A 17813-nucleotide genomic window follows, 5' to 3' on the forward strand; every position below is an offset into this window, starting at 1 on the left:
CAGGGACAAGCGGAAGTGAAGCGTTTTTCACATGCATTTCCGCATGCGGGTTGTCAAGCGCTTTCCAAGCGATTTTAGCATCACTTGGAAAGTGCTTGACAACTTGGTCACACTATATAAATCCATGCAACAGGCATGGATTTATATAGTGTGACCGTAAAAGAATGGTAAAAAATAAAAACTAAATATTATACTTACCTTCTAATGGCCCCCGGTGTCCTTATCCGATCCGTCCTGGCTTGCCGGCAGCTCGTGATGGTCTAAAAGGACCTGCCATGATGTCATTTAGTTATGTGACGAGTCACGCGACCGCTGACGTCGGCAGTCGCGTGACCCATCACATGACTAAATAACATCATGGCAGGTCCTTTTAGACCATCGCGAGCTGCCGGCAAGCCAGGACGGATCGGATAAGGACACCGGGGGCAATCAGAAGGTGAGTATAATGTATATTTTTTATTTTATTCTTTTTTTTTTTTTACAGGTACCCGGGTCTGGAGGAGAGTCTCCTCTTCTCCAAACCCAGGTACCATCCACACATTGAACCGCATGATATCCGCATGTGCATATGTAGTGATGCGGATGTGATGCGGTCCAATGCAAGTCAATGGCGGTGAAAATGCCGCGATTCCGCAAAATAATTGGTAGTGCTGCGGATTTTTCCGCAATGCTAATCCGCAGAGGAAATTTCCACAGCATGTGCACAGCACATGCGGATTATCATTGGGGAACATGGCAGACCTTCTACCAAGCGTTTTTTAAGCGTTTCAGCAGCGGAATTGCCGCTGCGGATCGCTTAAAAAACGCATAGTGGGTACACAGCCTAACTCATGTTTTTGAACACACTGCTATTATTTTGAACAATACTGTATTTGATACACTGCAAATTTTGCAAGTTATCCCACCTACAAAGAATGGAGAGGTCTGTAATTTTTATTGCAAGTACACAACTGTGAGAGACAGAATCTAAAAATAAAAAAACTGAAAATCATATTGTATGATTTTTACATAATTAATTTGCATTTATTGCATGAAATAAGTCTTTCATACAATACAGGTCAGACGTTTTATGTAATTCTTGACCAAGTTTGCACTCACACTGCAGCAAGGATTTTGGCCCACTCCTCCATACAGATCTTCTCCAGATCTTTCAGGTTTTGGGCTGTCACTGGGCAAAATTGAGTCTCAGCTCCCTCCAAAGGTTTTCTATTGGGTTCAGGTCTGGAGACTGGCTAGGCCACTTCAGGATTTTGAAATGCTTCTTTATGAGCAACCCCTCAGTTGCCCTGGCTGTGTGTTTCAGGTCATTGTCATGCTGGAAGACCCAGCCATGACCCATCTTCAATGTTCTTACTGAGGAAAGGAGGTTGTTAGCCAAAATCTCACTATATATGACCACATGCATCCTCCCTTTATTATGGTGCAGTCGGCATGTCCTCTTTGCAGAAAAACACCCCCACAGTATGATGTTTCCCCCACCATGCTGCACGGTTGGGACGGTGTTCTTGGGGCTGTACTCATCCTTCTTCTTCCTCCAAACACGGAGAGTGGCATTGATACCAAAAAGTTCTATTTTAGTCTCGCCTGACCACATGACTTTCTCCTATGCCTCCTCTGGATCATCCAGATGGTCATTGAAGAACTTCAAATGGGCCTGGACATTTGCTGGCATGAGCAGGGGGACCTTGCATGCCCTACAGAATTTTAATCCATGACAGCATAGTGTGTTACGAACGTTAATGTTTGAGACTGTAGTCCCAGCTCTCTTCAGGTCACTGACCAGGTCCTCCTGTGTAGTTCTGGGCTGATTCCAAACCTTTCTCAGAATCATCCTTACTCCCATGAGGCGAGATCCTTCATGGAGCCCCAGACTGAGGAAGCCTGACTGTCATCTTGTGTTTCCACTCTCTAATAATTGAGCCAACAGTTATTGCCTTATCACCAAGCTGCTTGCCTATTGACCTGTAGCCCATTCCTTCCAACCTTGTGTAGGTCTACAATTTTGTCCCTGGTGTCCTTAGACAGCTGTTTAGTCTTGGCCATGGTGGAGAGGTGGGAGCGTGATTGATTGTGTGTGTGTGGACACATGCCTTTTCTACAGGCAATGAGTTCAAATAGGTGCAATTAATACAGGTAATGAGTGCAGAGTAGGAGGGCTACTAAAAGAAAAACTAATAAGGTTGTGAGAACAAGAATTCTTGCTGGTTGGTAGGTGATTAAATACTTATTTCATGCAATAAAATGCAATTTAATTATTTAATTTCATACAATGTGATTTTCTGGTTTTTATTTTTAGATTCTGTCTCTCACAGTTGAAATCTATCTACCATAAAAATTACACACCTCTCCATTTATTGTAGGTGGGAAAACTTGCAAAATTGGCAGTGTATCAAATACTTATTTTCCCCACTGCATTTTATATTTGGGTTTATATGTTGAATTCCACTCTGGCTCCATCAGATTGCCATTTTTTGACCATGATCCATTTGTGCCTGCCACTTGGATGTTCTATGTGGGATCTGATTCTTTTTTTTTTGCCCCCATAGACTTGAATGTGTGAGTCTTATCCGAGACTCAGAAGAGAATAGTCCAATGTGCAATTTCTTTTCTCAAGGATGGTCAGGCAGAGAAAAATTATTCATCTGAACGAACCTATTGAATAACATAGGTCAGTGTGCTGTTTGTGTGTTATCTGATCAAAAACGCTTATTTTAAATAAATAAAATTTTTGTTCAAATCACCTGTGACAATTGGATCTTTGCTATTAGCGAAAATTTCTAGAACAAATTCGATTCTATTCTCTTCCTGAATCAGGAACATTGGACGAGTGGCATGCACATCTGTGTGAACTACGCCAGTAATCTTATAGTCTCACATGGATAAGATTTGTGGCACAGCGAGCGATGCCGGTCATTGTCAATTTAACAAACGTCCATCGCCCGTCTCCATCCCTCACCAGCCATTTTTTCAGAGCTGGGAGAAACTTTAGGTGCAGCTCTCAGTTGCGCCTACATTTTATGACTTTTCAAAGCTTTTACGCCAGAGTTCTGGTGTGAAAACTTTGATGCAACGGGCCCATTATGTTGTGCATGTACAACGTGCACTAACTGATTTGCCTAAAAGCCAGACTCAAATCTACCTCTGGTAATTTTGCTATGGTGTAAAGACACCTGGATCTCTGCAGCTTAGATGGGATAAGCCTTACCAGGTACTCAAGCTCCTTAAGGTAGAAGGAAGGACCACCTGGATCCATGCCTCCCACTGCCCACAAGCCTCTTCTGACCAGGAATCTGCAGTGAGGAAAACTTTACTTAATTGTTTTGACATGGACATTTGTGGTCTCATAATAAAATTCCGCTTCTCTGCCAGCATGAGACCCTCACCCCAAGCTATTGACACCAAGTGGTTATCTGTTGACCCATGTTTATTTTCCTACCCAGCCAGCTGCATTTTTGACTAAAGGACTAAAACATTTTATTCTGGCAGCCTTCCATCAGGAGCCTTTTCTGTTTCTCTTCTAAAGCTCTCCAACACCATATGGATGGACAAAGGTTTATTTCAACTACATCATGTCACTGTAAGAGAAATAAAATATCTGACGGATGGGTGTGTAGCCATGTGCTAACTACTGCTGCTGGGGGCTTCTCTAAACAGGAGTTTCTTCAAGCTTTGTTTAAAATGCTTGATCTTTTCATCTAGTGAAACTCTTTTTAGTAGAAATATTAGTAGGTCCTGGTAAAGACACTAGTTTAATGTTGGCGGGCTTTTACATGCAGCCAATTTGACCTTTGAGTTGTGTTCTAACATCAGGTGTTAGAGTAATTGTAGAATTACAGCTAAGTGTATGATACGTGGTGCACGGCAATCACAGACAAGAATAAGTAAGGCGACACACTGATTTCATCACTTCAGCAGAAGCACGTCTGACTGTGACTGTCTGTCCAGGAAATCCCGCGTCGCTGATTGGTCCGGGCGCAGCCAATCAGCGACGCGGGATTTCAGAAAAAGATGGCGGCCGTTAGCGGCTCTTCTGCAGGACGGAGGTCAGCGGCGATGCAGCGGTGAGATGACCGGCGCGAGGCGCTCATCTCCCGACCGCTAGCAGCAGAAGGACCCCGACCGGCGGCGCTGCTGACCTCCATGCGGCTAGGGTGTCAAGGGAGGGCCGGGGAGCGGCCGCTCATCTCCCCACTGCTGGCAGCACAAGTACCCCGACAGGCGGCGCCGCTCACCTCCATGCGGCTAACGTCGGGCCCGCTGATCTCCGGACGGCAAGTGTGAACGGAGGACCGGGGAGTGGCGCCGCCGGTCGGGATGCTTCTGCTGCGAGCAGCCGCTCATCTCCTGGCTTCTCGCAGCGGAAGCAGCCGTACAAGCAGCGCCGCTCCCCGGTCCTCACTAATAAGACACTGATTGGTCGCGGTCGACGCCCGCGACCAATCAGCGATATGGAAGTAAAATTTAAACACCACTCTGCTGATTGGTTGAGGTCGCCGGCCGCGACCAATCAGCATTATTGGCGCCAAATTTAAACCCCGCTCTGCTGATTGGTCGCGGTGGCCGGCCGCGACCAATCAGCGATATGGGCGGCAAATTTAAACGCCGCTCTGCTGATTGGTCGCGGTCGCCGGCCGCGACCAATCAGCATTATTGGCGCCACATTTAAACCCCGCTCTGCTGATTGGTCACGGTGGCCGGCCGCGACCAATCAGCGCTTTTGGCGCAAAATTTAAACAATGCTCTGCTGATTGGCACCAAATTTAAACCCCGTTCTGCTGATTGGTCGCGGTCACGTCCTATCAGCATTATTGGCGCCACATTTAAACCCCGCTCTGCTGATTGGCCGCGACCAATCAGTGATTTTGGCGCAAAATTTAAACAACGCTCTGCTGATTGTTCGCGATGGCCGGCCGCGACCAATCACCGATATGGGCAGCAAATTTAAACGCCGCTCTGCTGATTGGTCGCGGTGGCCGGCCGTCCGCGACCAATCAGCGAGACTGGCGCCAAATTTAAACCCCGCTCTGCATTGCTCTGCTGATTGCTCGCGGTCGCCGGCCGCGACCAATCAGCAGTATTGGCGCCAAATTTAAACCCCGCTCTGCTGATTGGTCGCGGTGGCCGGCCGCGACCAATCAGCATTATTGGCGCCACATTTAAACCCCGCTCTGCTGATTGGTCACGGTGGCCGGCCGCGACCAATCAGCGCTTTTGGCGCAAAATTTAAACAATGCTCTGCTGATTGGCACCAAATTTAAACCCCGTTCTGCTGATTGGTCGCGGTCACGTCCTATCAGCATTATTGGCGCCACATTTAAACCCCGCTCTGCTGATTGGCCGCGACCAATCAGTGATTTTGGCGCAAAATTTAAACAACGCTCTGCTGATTGTTCGCGATGGCCGGCCGCGACCAATCACCGATATGGGCAGCAAATTTAAACGCCGCTCTGCTGATTGGTCGCGGTGGCCGGCCGTCCGCGACCAATCAGCGAGACTGGCGCCAAATTTAAACCCCGCTCTGCATTGCTCTGCTGATTGCTCGCGGTCGCCGGCCGCGAACAATCAGCAGTATTGGCGCCAAATTTAAATACCGCTCTGCTGATTGGTCGCGACCGCCGGTCGCGACCAATCATTGATTTTGGCGCCAAATTTAAACACCCCTCTGCTGATTGGTCGCGTTTGCAGGCCGCGACCAATCAGCAGTATTGGCGCCAAATTTAAACACCGCTCTGCTGATTGGCCGCGACCAATCATTGATTTTGGCGCCAAATTTAAACACCCCTCTGCTGATTGGCCACGTTTGCAGGCTGCGACTAATCAGCGATTTTGGCGCCAAATTTAAACACGCTCTCCAGTCCTCACTAACACGGTTCACTGATTTGTCGCGGCCTCCGTCCGCGACCAATCACCGATATTGCCGCCAAATTTAAACACCGCTTTGCTGATTGGTCGCATTTGCCGGCCGCGACCAATCAGCGATTTTGGCGCCAAATTTAAACACCGCTCAGCTAATTGCGCCCGGTCGGCCGCATACATATTCTAGAATACCCGATGCGTTAGAATCGGGCCACCATCTAGTAATGTCATAAGTGTATAGCGCCGCCCGGCGGCGGTGATTCCTGCTGGTGTCAGCTATTTATGACAGCTGACACCCTGCAGTATCGGCCCCAGCCAGTTTAGATGCCGATTAGGGCCGATTAACCCCTGAAATACCGCTGTCAATTGTGACAGCGATATTTAAGTGCTTACAAGGGGGTCGCAAGACCCCCTTAGTAACCATCGGACTCCCGCGATAAGAATCGCGGGTCCTGATGGTTACCATGGCATCCTGAGATCATGTGATGATCCCAGGGTACGGTGGCCTGTGAGATCCAGCAATAAGCTGGGTCTCACAGGCAGAGTCAGGCTGAGTCAGTGACTCACTGACAGGTCTTATACTCTGCAGTACAGTAGTACTGCAGAGTATGAGATCAGCAATAAAAGTGAGAATTACACATGTCCCACAGTGGGACATAGTGAAAAAGTAAAAAAAAAGTTATATAAAATATGTAAAAAAGTAAAAAGAAAACACACAAAGACGTGCACACAAATCCGTTTTGCCACTCAAAATGCAGCGCTTGTGATAAAATAAAAATCAATGAAAAAACGTACACATAATTGGTATTGTCACATCTGGAACGACCCGCTCGATAAAACTGTCACATTAATTAGGCCGTTTGGTGAAAGCCTAAAAAAAAAATAAATAAAAAAAACACGCCAAAAATTACGCTTTTTCATCATACTGACTCACAAAAAAGTAAATAAAAAGCGATCAAATAGTTGTATGTAAAAAAAAAAATCTAGAAATAAAAACGCCAAACCGTCCCGCAAAAAACAAGCCATAATTGACTCATTCGGCAAAAAAATAAAGTTACAGCTCTCAGAATGTGACAATGCAAAATCAAATTCATTTTTGTAAAATACTGTTTTTAGGCTGTGGGCCCACGATGCGCTTTTTAAGCGTTTCCGCAGCGGCAAAAACGCTGCAGAAACGCTTAAAAAACGCATGTTAGAAGGCCTGCCATATTCCCCAATGATAATCCGCATGTGCTGTGCACATGCTGCGGAAATTTCCGCTGAGGGTTATCATTGCGGAAAAAAACGCAGCACTACCAATTATTTTGCGGAAGCGCTGCGTTTTCGCCACCATTGACTTGCATTGGAACGCATGGAATCCGCATCACTGTATATGTAGATGCGCATTCCATGTGCTCCAATGTGCAGATGGTACCCGGGTGTGGAGGACAGGAGACTCTCCTCCGGACCCGGGTACCATAGAAACTGTGAAAAAAAAGAATAAAATAAAAAATAAATATCATATTTACCTTCTGATGGCCCCCGCTGCGCTCGTCCTCCCATGCCGGCTGATCGCGGTGGACTGAAGGAACTGCGCTGACGTCATAGTCATGTGACGGGTCACGCGATGCTGACGTCGGCAGGTCCTTCAGTGTAGTGTACTGCGATCTGCCGGCAGCCAGGACGGAGCGAAGCAAGACTGCGGGGGCCATCGGAAGGCAAGTATAGATTTATTTTTTTATTTTTAACCATTCTTTGGGGTCACACTATATAAATCCTTGCCGTTTGCATGGATTTATATAGTGTGACCAAGATGACAAGCACTTTCCAAGTGATGCTAAAATCGCTTGGAAAGCGCTTGTCAACCCGCATGCGGAAATGCATGTGAAGAACGCTTGACATCCGCTTGTCCCTTGCAGGAAAAAACGCATGTACAATCCGCATGTACAATCCGCATGTACAATCCGCATGCATTTTTTCTGCCAGGGAGATGCAGAAACACTCAGGAAAAATCCAGAGCATTTCTGCATCGTGGGCACATTGCCTTAGTCTGTAAAAATAGCAAAGCATAAGAAAAAAAAAAAACTAGTATTGCTGTAATCGTACCCCTCCGATGAACAAATTTGTCTTATCACTTTTACCACATGGTGTTAGGAGCAAAAACTAAAAAAAATAACTGAATTACTGGTTTTTCTTCATTCTGTGTCTAAAAAATCAGAATAAAAAGCAGTCAAAAATTACTATGTGCCCCAAAATGGTACCAAAAAAATCTGCAACTCGTCCCGCCAACAATAAGCTGTCATACAGATCTGTTCACCAAAAAATAAAAAAGTTACAGCTCTCAGAATATGGTGACTAAAATAACTACTTTTTATTAAAAAAAAGCATTTTTACTGTGTGATAGCAGCAAAACCTAAAAAAAAACACACAAATCTGGTATCGCTGTAATCACACCGACCCGAAGAATAAATCCGCCTCATCACTTATATTGCACAGTGAACTGCGCAAAAATAAAAATAAGGAGTATTCTGGTACTGTTGTCTATTTCTTCATTCTGCCTCCAAAAAAATCAGAATAAGGCTCGGCTCATGTTTATCCTACGCTCTCCACTGAGCGCTTACGTTGGGGTTTCTGTGTAAATTCACCCAAACCGCAATTCAGATAAAAAACTCATGGAGCCACTCACTTATGAGGCCGATGGAGTCCCTTTGGACTGGTCTCTGTTTCGGCGATGTCCCATCATTTTAGGTTTTTTTTTAGCGCACAAGTGAGGACAACCACAGATCTGTACACGCCTAAAAGGATGGAGACCACCGAAGCAGACTTATTATGGTGGTTAGTTCCGTTGGGGGTTTCGTCTGAATCACATTTTTGTGGGATTTACACGGAAACTCCGACCTAAGTGCTCAGCATAGACTGGCAATCCAGTCTTATTCTGGAAGCAAATCAAAAATTATGTAACCCAAAATGTTACCAATAAAACCCCTAATTTATCCCAAACAAAACCAGCCCCCTCTCAGGTCTGTCATCTGTCACTGAAACTATAGGGGGTCCCACGTTACTGGTAGAACAAAGACTCTGGAAAAGCAACATGGCGCCCATCCCCTTAAATAAAACCCAGTGAATTCTGCGCTCCGAAATACAAATGCCCCCCTCCTTCTGAGCCACACTGTGCCTAAACCGCAGTAAGCGGCCACATGTTTGGCATTATTGTAGCGGGGAGAGCACTTAGCAATTCATGGGGTGTGTGTCACCAGGAGAAATGTATGGGGGCATTACACTTTATGGGGGCACAATGTATAGGCACTAAACTGCCATATTTGGAATTCGCCAGAATAAAGCCTGTCATGGATGTTTCATAATAGGCATTGCAGTCATAGATTAATTAATTGAGATGTGTAATTTCTACAATGAGGTCACTTTTGGGGTTTTTCTGCTGTTCTGACACCTTCAGGGCTCCGCAAATGTCGCCCACAAACTATTCTACCAAAATCTATGCTCCAAAAGCCAAATAGTGCTCCTTCCTTCTCAGCACTGACATGTGGTCTAACAGTAAGTTCTGATGACATATGGGGCATCATCGCATTCGGAATGCATAATTATGGTGTCCGTTTTCTCCTATTATCCATTGTAAAAATTACAAATTTGGGGCTAAAACTACATTTTTGTGAAAAAAATGAAAATTTTCAATATGACGACCTAATGTCCAAATTCTGTGTAGCACCTGTGGGTTTAAAATGCTCACTAAACCCCTGGATAAAATCCTAAAGGGGTGCAGTTTCCAAAATGGGGTAACTTGTCGGGGTTTTCCACTGTTTAGGCCCATCAGGGGCTCTTCAAACACCCGCAGACCATTCCATCAAAGTATGCATTCCCAACATCACTCCTTCCTTTCCAAGCCCTGCCTGCACCCAAGCAATAGTTTTCCCCTACATATGGGATATCAGTGCAATTGCACAACATATTTTGGGGTCCATTTTCTCATGTTAACCTTGTGAAAATAAAAAAATTGGGGCCAAAAGTACATTTTTGTGGAAAAAAAATTGATTTCTTAATTTCACGGCTCTACGTTATAAACTTCTGTGAAGCACTTGTCGGTTCAAGGTGCTGATCACACATCTAGAGAAGTTCCAGGAGGGATCTAGTTTCCAAAATGGGGGGGTCACTTGTGGGGGGTTTCCACTGTTTAGGCACATCAGGGGCTCTCCAAACGCAACATGGCATTCGCTCTCGATTCCAGACATTTTTGCATTCAAAAAGTCAAAAAGTTCTCTTTCCCTTCTGAACCCTGCCGTGAGCCCAAACAGTGGTTTACGCCACATATGGGGTATCAGCGTACTCAGGGGAAATTGCACAACAAATTTTAGGGTCCATTTTCCCTTTTAACTCTTGTGAATATTAAAAAATTGGGTCTGAAGGAAACATTTTGTGAAAAAAAGTTAAATGTTCATTTTTTCCTTTCACGATGCTTCAGTTCCTGTGAAGCACGTGAAGGCTCAATAAACTTCTTGAATGTGGTTCTGAGCACCTTGCGAGGTGCCGTTTTTAGAATGGTGTCACTTTTGGGTATTTTCTGTCATAAAGGCCCCTCAAATTCACTTCAAATGTGGTGTGGTCCCTAAACAAATGGTTTTGAAAATTTTGCTGGAAAAATGAATCGCTGGTCAACTTTTAACCCTTATAGCTTCCTAACAAAAAAATAATTGTTTAAAAAATTGTGCTGATGTAAAGTAGACATGTGGGAAATGTTATTTATTAACTATTTTGTGCAACATATCTCTCTGATTTAAGGATATAAGAAATCAAAGTTTGAAAATTGCCAAATTTTAAAATTTTTTGCCAAATTTCCATTTTTTTCAAGTAAACGCAAGTCATATCAAAGAAATTTAGCACTATCATGAAGTACAATATGTCATGAAAAAATAATCTCAGAATCAATGGGATCCGTTGAAGCGTTCCAGAATTATTAACTCATAAAGAGACACTGGTTAGAATTGTAAAATTTGGCTTGGTCATTAAAGGGGCTTGTTTTTACATAAACACCTTTATCAAAGACAAATAAATTATAACCAATAGATGCTTTTCTGAGCTGGAAGTTCACTTTGTGCAAATAAACAAAACACAAAGCATAGAAATATGTTAACCCCTTGAGGACGGAGCCAATTATGTCTTTAAAGGGTTGTCCACAACTATTCAAAATAGCCCAATGTGTTTTTATGATGAAAAGAAGCTTTTTTCTAATTACCTCCCTCTGCTGTTTCTGCCTGTGAGTGGCGCTATCACTAGCCGCTCACAGGTATGACGTGACCCCCGGCTGCAGCCGGCTCTGACATCCGCTGATGTCACGACAAGTCCAGGCTGCAGCTGATGGTCCCTCTTCCGCATTCCACGGTGGCTGCTGGGTTGTGGGTGTGGTTACCCCCGCGTCACACCCAGCATCCACCGCGCACTCTCCCTCTCCCCATTCATTGGGAAAACACGCGGTGGATGCTGGGTTTGAAGCGCGGGGTAACCCCACCCACAACCCAGCAGCCACCGCGGGGACCCCAGCACTGAGTCACACCTTACTTGATGTGACGTCAGTGAGGGGGTCACGTGCTGCCTGTGAGTGGCCAGTGATAGCGCCGCTCACAGGCAGAAACAGTAGCGGGAGGTAATTAGAAAGAAGCTTCTTTTCATCATAAAAACACATTGGACTATTTTGAATAGTTGTGGACAACCCTTTTAAAGACATAATTGGCTCCGTCCTTAAGGGGTTAACATAATTTTATGCTTTGTGTTTTGTTTATTTGCACAAAGTGAACTTCCAGCTCAAAAAAAGCATCTATTGGTTATAATTTATTTGTCTTTGATAAAGGTGTTTATGTAAAAACAAAAGGAGGGAGCTGATGAAGAAAAAACTCAATGCAGATTTTATAATCTAGAATTTGTCAATATATTATATTGCTTGTTATATAGCAGCTTTATCAAATCATACTGTTGTTAATTTCAGTGAAGGAAATCAAGGCTAGGATGACAGACAGCCTTGGAATGTCCTTTAAGACATTGTGTTCTTGGAGGTTTTCTCATAAAAAGTTCCAGCACAAACTAGGCTCAGGCGCAAATGTGCCTTGAAAACAAATGATAATTTATATTTTACTTTTGAATTGCTTAATTATTACTTATATGCATATTTGCAAGAGTGATTACTTCTGTCTGGTTGTTGTGATGCCATTTTCCTGGTGATTTTAGTAAACCGGAAGCAAATGGTTGTCAGCTATAAGGACGAAAATTGTGCTTGACATTGTTTTATCCCTTTATGTGTTAGTTTTAAACATCTGCTGGACCAAATGTTTTGCATATTTTGTCATGGGTAGTCGAATTTTTCCTAAATTTTTTGTGTGTGTGCTTTTTGGTTAAAAAACAGCAAAGACAAATCCAAATTTATCACCAGATGTCAGGAAGCTTATTATTCTGAGAGTGAAGTCAGGCAAAAGCCAGAAAGAGGTAGCTATAGAATTCAACTGTTCTCAGAGTCAAGTGTCACATATATTAAAGAAAGAAAAATAAAGTTATGGAACAGCTGACAAACCTAGAAGTGGACGACCACGGAAAACTTCCTCCAGAGTTGATCACATTACTAAGGAAAAGTCAGTATCTGTTGTCCATAAAAGTGCTATACCGATTTTGTACAAAATGAACGAAGAATATGGGGTCAAAATGAGTCGCCAAACTGTGGAGTGACAGCTAAGAGCAGTAGAGTTGAATGCACGAGTTCCAGTCAAGAAGCCTTTCATCTCTGCAAAGAACCGGAAGGTCTGACTTCAGTTTGCCAAAGAACTCAGCCAATGGAAAGAGACAGATTGGTCTAAGGTGTTGTGGTCGGATGAATCCAAGTTCAATCTGTTTGGTAGTGATGGCAAGCACTACATATACTGCCCAATTGGAAAACATAATGGTGTAAGGTACCAAACACCTACAGTGAAACATGGTGGTGGCAATGTCATGGTTTGGGGCTGCTTTTCAGCATCTGCCATTGGCCCTCTGTATAGAATTGTTGGAAATATGAATGCTACCATGTACACGGATATACTGGAGAATGTAAAGCTGCCACATGGTAAAACTAAAGTAGATAGGGGATGGAAATTCCAGCAAGACAATGACCATAAGCACAAATCCAATTTAGTCAAAAATTGGTTAGTAAAAAAAAATGTTCGCCTGTTGCAATGGCCAAGCCAATCACCTGATTTACACCCTATAGAGCACCGTTGGCATGAGTTAGGGTGACGAGTTGGGGCCCGTATCCACAGTAATAAAGATTAATTGTTTGCAAATGGAATGGAGCAAGATCCCTCAAGATATCTTGAATACCCTAGTGGCTTCAATGCCCCGTCGGTGGGGTGCAGTAATTAAAGCAAGAGGTTATGCTACAAAATACTAAGTTATGGCATTGTAAATAATGAATTACTCTCTATGTTGTGATCAATAAATAGTATATGCAAAACTTTTAGTAGTAAACTTTCTTTAATTAAATGACCATACCTATTTTCAAAAGCATTTCGGGTAAAATTAATGTCTTGCATGATGACAACTTCAAGCACTTTCAATTAATCACCATGAAAATGGCATCACAACAACCAGACAGGAATAATCACACTTTTAAAACAAATGCAAAACTTTTGGTCACCACTGTATTTCATGTTTACACGCTCTAGCGTTAAAAAAAACAGAGTGCAACTTTATTTATTAGTTATAAAAATACCCTAATTACCAAAAAGTATTACTAATTCGGAGGTACATATCACCAGAAGTGCTGGTACAAAAAGGTTAATCAATAAGGCAATAATTAAAGCATGCCGCATGTAAAAACAACAGTATTCAGGTTAATAATAATCCTTATCAAAAGAAGCATGCAAAGCAATGGTGTTCAAAATAGTGATACTCTACAAGGCATGATGCACACAAAACCAATAGCCACAGCATTAGATGTATACAGATAAGACAGAAAAAGATTACCACGATTCTTATCTGATATAACTTCTCATATCCATCAAAAATTAATAAACATTCCCAAAATTAATAAAACTTAATTTTTGATGGATATGGGAAATCATATACACATACACGAGGCAGAGTTTTTGTTCTGGTTTTGTTTTTGTACACTGTGACCCTCTATAGTTTCACTATATGCTCCTCTTTTGCTTTATTTTTGAGTCAACTAAGTTCCCATGAAAAATGTGTTAAGTGATCAGTGGTATAACATTTTTAAAAGTATGCGGTATATCCTAAAGCATCATTTTATAATTTTCATGGACCAAATACTGTATTTTTCGGACTATTAGACGCACTTTTTTCCTCCAAAATTTGCGTCTTATAGTCCGATATACATAAATACTGTGGCTGTGGGTGGTGGGAGTTGTGGGGGAGCAGCGAATATTCATTTTCCTTAATAGCCAGCACACTGTGCCTGAAGTGGCTTCTGGTATGTATGGCACAATTCATCCTTCTTCCAGGTATGTATGGCAACCTTCATCCCTAGATGTATGGCCCCCCTCGTCCTGGTATGCTTGGCACCCCCTAATCCCTGTCGCGCTGCACAGAAAAAAAATAAACAATTATACTTACCTCCTCTCTCCTCCAGCGCTGTGTCCCGCTCTGTGCCGGAATAGTCGCTGCTCCCCACGCCGGGACTGTGTGCGTGGGGAGCAGTGGCCAGCCATTCTCCCTAATAGCGCGCACACTGTAGCAGAAGCGCGGCTCCTGCTGCGCTTGGCTGTCAGCGTGCCCGCTATTAAAGACCATGAATATTCACCACTCCCAGAGCTGGACACAGCACTGGAGGAGAGTATAATTGTTCATTTTTTTCTGTGCAGCGCGACGGGGATCAGGGGGTGCCAAGCATACCAGGATGAGGGGGGCCATACATACAGGGATGAGGGGGGCCATACATACAAGGATGAGGGGGGCCATACATACAGGGATGAGGCATGAGGGGGTCATACTTATAGGGATGAGGCATGAGGGGGGCCATACATACAGGGATGAAGAGTGCAATACATACCAGAATGAGGGGGCCATACATACAGGGATGCAGAGTGCCATACATACCAGGAAGAGGAATGAAGGTGCCATACAAACCAGGAAGAGGGATGAAGGTGCCATACATACCAGGAAGGGTGTGGGGGGGCATACATACCAGGATGAAGGGTGCAATACATACCAGGAAGAGGGATGAGGGGGGCCATGCATATCAGGATGGGGGATTGGGTGCCATGCATATCAGGATGGGGATGAGAGCAACGTATAACAGGAAGGAGAGGGCTATATATACCAGGATGGGGGATATTAACAGAATTGGGGGACATTACCCCTATAACAGTGTCAGCAGCAGACCCCCTCCCCCTTAACAGGGCATCATGACCACATTTTTCGCTTACATTTTTTTTTTATTTTCCTTTCTCTAAAATCTAGGTGCATCTTATGGTCCGGTGCGTCTTATAGTCCGAAAAATACGGTACATGCATTGGCTTGTGAAAGTACAGGTGCATTTCACTAAATTAGAATATCATCAAAAAGTTAATTTATTTCAGTTCTTCAATACAAAAAGTGAAACTCATATAGAATCATTACAAACAGAGTGATCTATTTCAAGTGTTTATTTCTGTTAATGTTGATGATTATGGCTTACAGTCAATGAAAACACCAGTCATTATCTCAGTATATTAGAATACTTTATAACAACAGCTAGAAAAATGTTTTTCAAATCCGAAATGTTGGCCTACTGAAATGTATGTTCAGTAAATGCACTCAATACTCCTTTTGCATCAATTACTGCATCAATGCCGCGTGGCATGGAGGCGATTAGCCTGTGGCACTGCTGACGTGTTATGGAAGCCCAGGTTGCTTTTATAGCAGCCTTCAGCTCATCTGCATTGTTGGGTCTGGTGTCTCATCTTCCTCTTGACGATACCCCATACATTCTCTATGGGGTTAAGGTCAGGTGAGTTTGCTGGCCAATCAAGCACAGTGAAACTGTTGTTTTTAAACCAGGTATTAATACTTTTGGCAGTGTGGACAGGTGCCAAGTCTTGCTGGAGAATGAAATTTCCATCTCCAAAAAGCTTGTCGGCAGAGGGAAGCATGAAGTGCTCTAAAATTTCCTGGTAGACAGCTGTGCTGACTTTGGTCTTGATAAAACACAGTGTACCTACACAAGCAGATGACATGGCTCCCCAAACCATCACTGATTGTGGAAACTTCACACTAGACCTCAAGCAGCTTGGATTGTGTGCCTCTCCACTCTTCCTACAGACTCTGGGACCTTGATTTCCAAATGGAATGCAAAATTTACTTTGCATTCACTTAGTGTGTCTATGACTGCCTTCTGGACATCTGTCAAGTCAGCAGTCGTCCTCATGATTGTGGAGCCTACTGAAACAGACTAAGGGACCTTTTTAAATGCTAAGGAAGCATTTGCAGGTATTTTTTTTTAATTATTCCAAATTACTGAGATAATGACTTTTATGTTTTCATTGGCTGTAAGAAATAATCATCAACATTAACAGAAATAAACACTTGAAATAGATCACTCTGTTTGTAATGACTCTATATAATATATTTGCTTCACTTTTTGTATTGAAGAACTGAAATAAATTAACTTTTTGATGATATTCTAATTTAGTGAGATGCACCTGCATTCACCCCCTTGTATTTTGTTACATTACAACCTGAGTTTAAATATTTTCGTAATCAGATTTCAGTGTGATGCATCAGCACTAAATAGTCTAAGTTGGTGAAGTGAAGTGAGAAAAATATAGGCATAAATTAATCAAGCCCCTAAAAATTTCTGGTGCAAGCAAATGACCTTCATAAGTCACATGCTTAGCGAAAGGGAGTCCACTTGTGTGCAATCTAAGTGTCACATGGTCTGTCAGTAGATACACACCTTTTCTAAAAGGCCACAGAGGCTGCAACACCATTAAGCAAGAGGCACCACTAGCCAAACCTCACCATGAAGACCAAGGGTCGGGTTATAAAAAATAGCCCAATCTCTGATGACCCCCCATCTAATCCATTATCATCAAATAGAAAGAACATGGTATCACAACAAACCTGCCAAGAGAGGGCCCCCTTCCAAAGTTCTTAGCCTAGGGCAAGGAGGGCATTAATCAGAGAGGCAGCACAGAGAGTACAAGTAACCCTGAAGGAGCTGAAGAGTTCCCAAGCAGAGACTGGAGTATCTGTCCATATGACCACAATAAGCTATACTCTCCATAGAGGTGGCCTTTATGGAAGAGTGGGCAGAGAAAAGCCTTTACTTACACACACAAATTGTAAAGCTCGTTTTTGAGTTTGACAAAAGACATGTGAGAGACTCCCCAAATGAATCGAGGAAGTGCTGTGGTCAGATGAGACCAAAATTGAACTTTTTGGCCACCCAGGTAAACCCTATGTCTGGCGCCAAAACCAACATAGCTCTTCACCCCATGAACACCATCTCCACAGTGAAACATAGTGGTGGCAACATCATGCTGTGGGGATGAATTTCAGCAGCTGGGACAGAGAAAATGGTCCGAGTTGAGTGGAAAATGGATGGTCCGAAATACAGGGATATTCTTGAGCAAAACCTGTTAGAGACTGGGACGGAGGTTCACCTTCCAAAAAGACAATGACTCAAAGCATACTGCTAATGCTGCAATCGAGTGATTTAAGGGGAAACGTATAGATGTTTTAGAGTGGCCTAGTTAAATAGCAGACCTTAATCCAATTGAGATTCTGTGGTTAGACTTGAAGATTGCTGTTCACCAGAGGAATCCATCTAACTTGAAGAATCTGGAGCAATTTTGCCTTGAGTAATGGGCAAAAATCCCAGTGGCAAGCTCATAGAGACTTATCCAAAGTGACTTGCAGCTATAAATGCTGCAAAAGGAGTCTCTACAAAGTACTGACTTTTGAGGGGTGAATAGTTATGCACACTGAAGTTTTCATTTATTTTGTTC

The 17813-nt window shown here is 43.4% G+C and overlaps 1 protein-coding gene across 3 annotated transcripts in view; it reads right to left on the reverse strand.

Annotated features, from left to right (window-relative positions):
- Nucleotides 1-17813, reverse strand: part of LOC141164392 (A disintegrin and metalloproteinase with thrombospondin motifs 2-like) — an 837082-nt gene that overhangs the window by 382449 nt on the left and 436820 nt on the right. The gene's annotated exons all lie outside the window — the stretch shown is intronic.

The sequence above is a fragment of the Phyllobates terribilis genome, unplaced genomic scaffold, assembly GCF_046119375.1.
Source record: "Phyllobates terribilis strain yellow unplaced genomic scaffold, ASM4611937v1 Scaffold_10__3_contigs__length_209671492, whole genome shotgun sequence".
NCBI lineage: Eukaryota > Metazoa > Chordata > Amphibia > Anura > Dendrobatidae > Phyllobates > Phyllobates terribilis.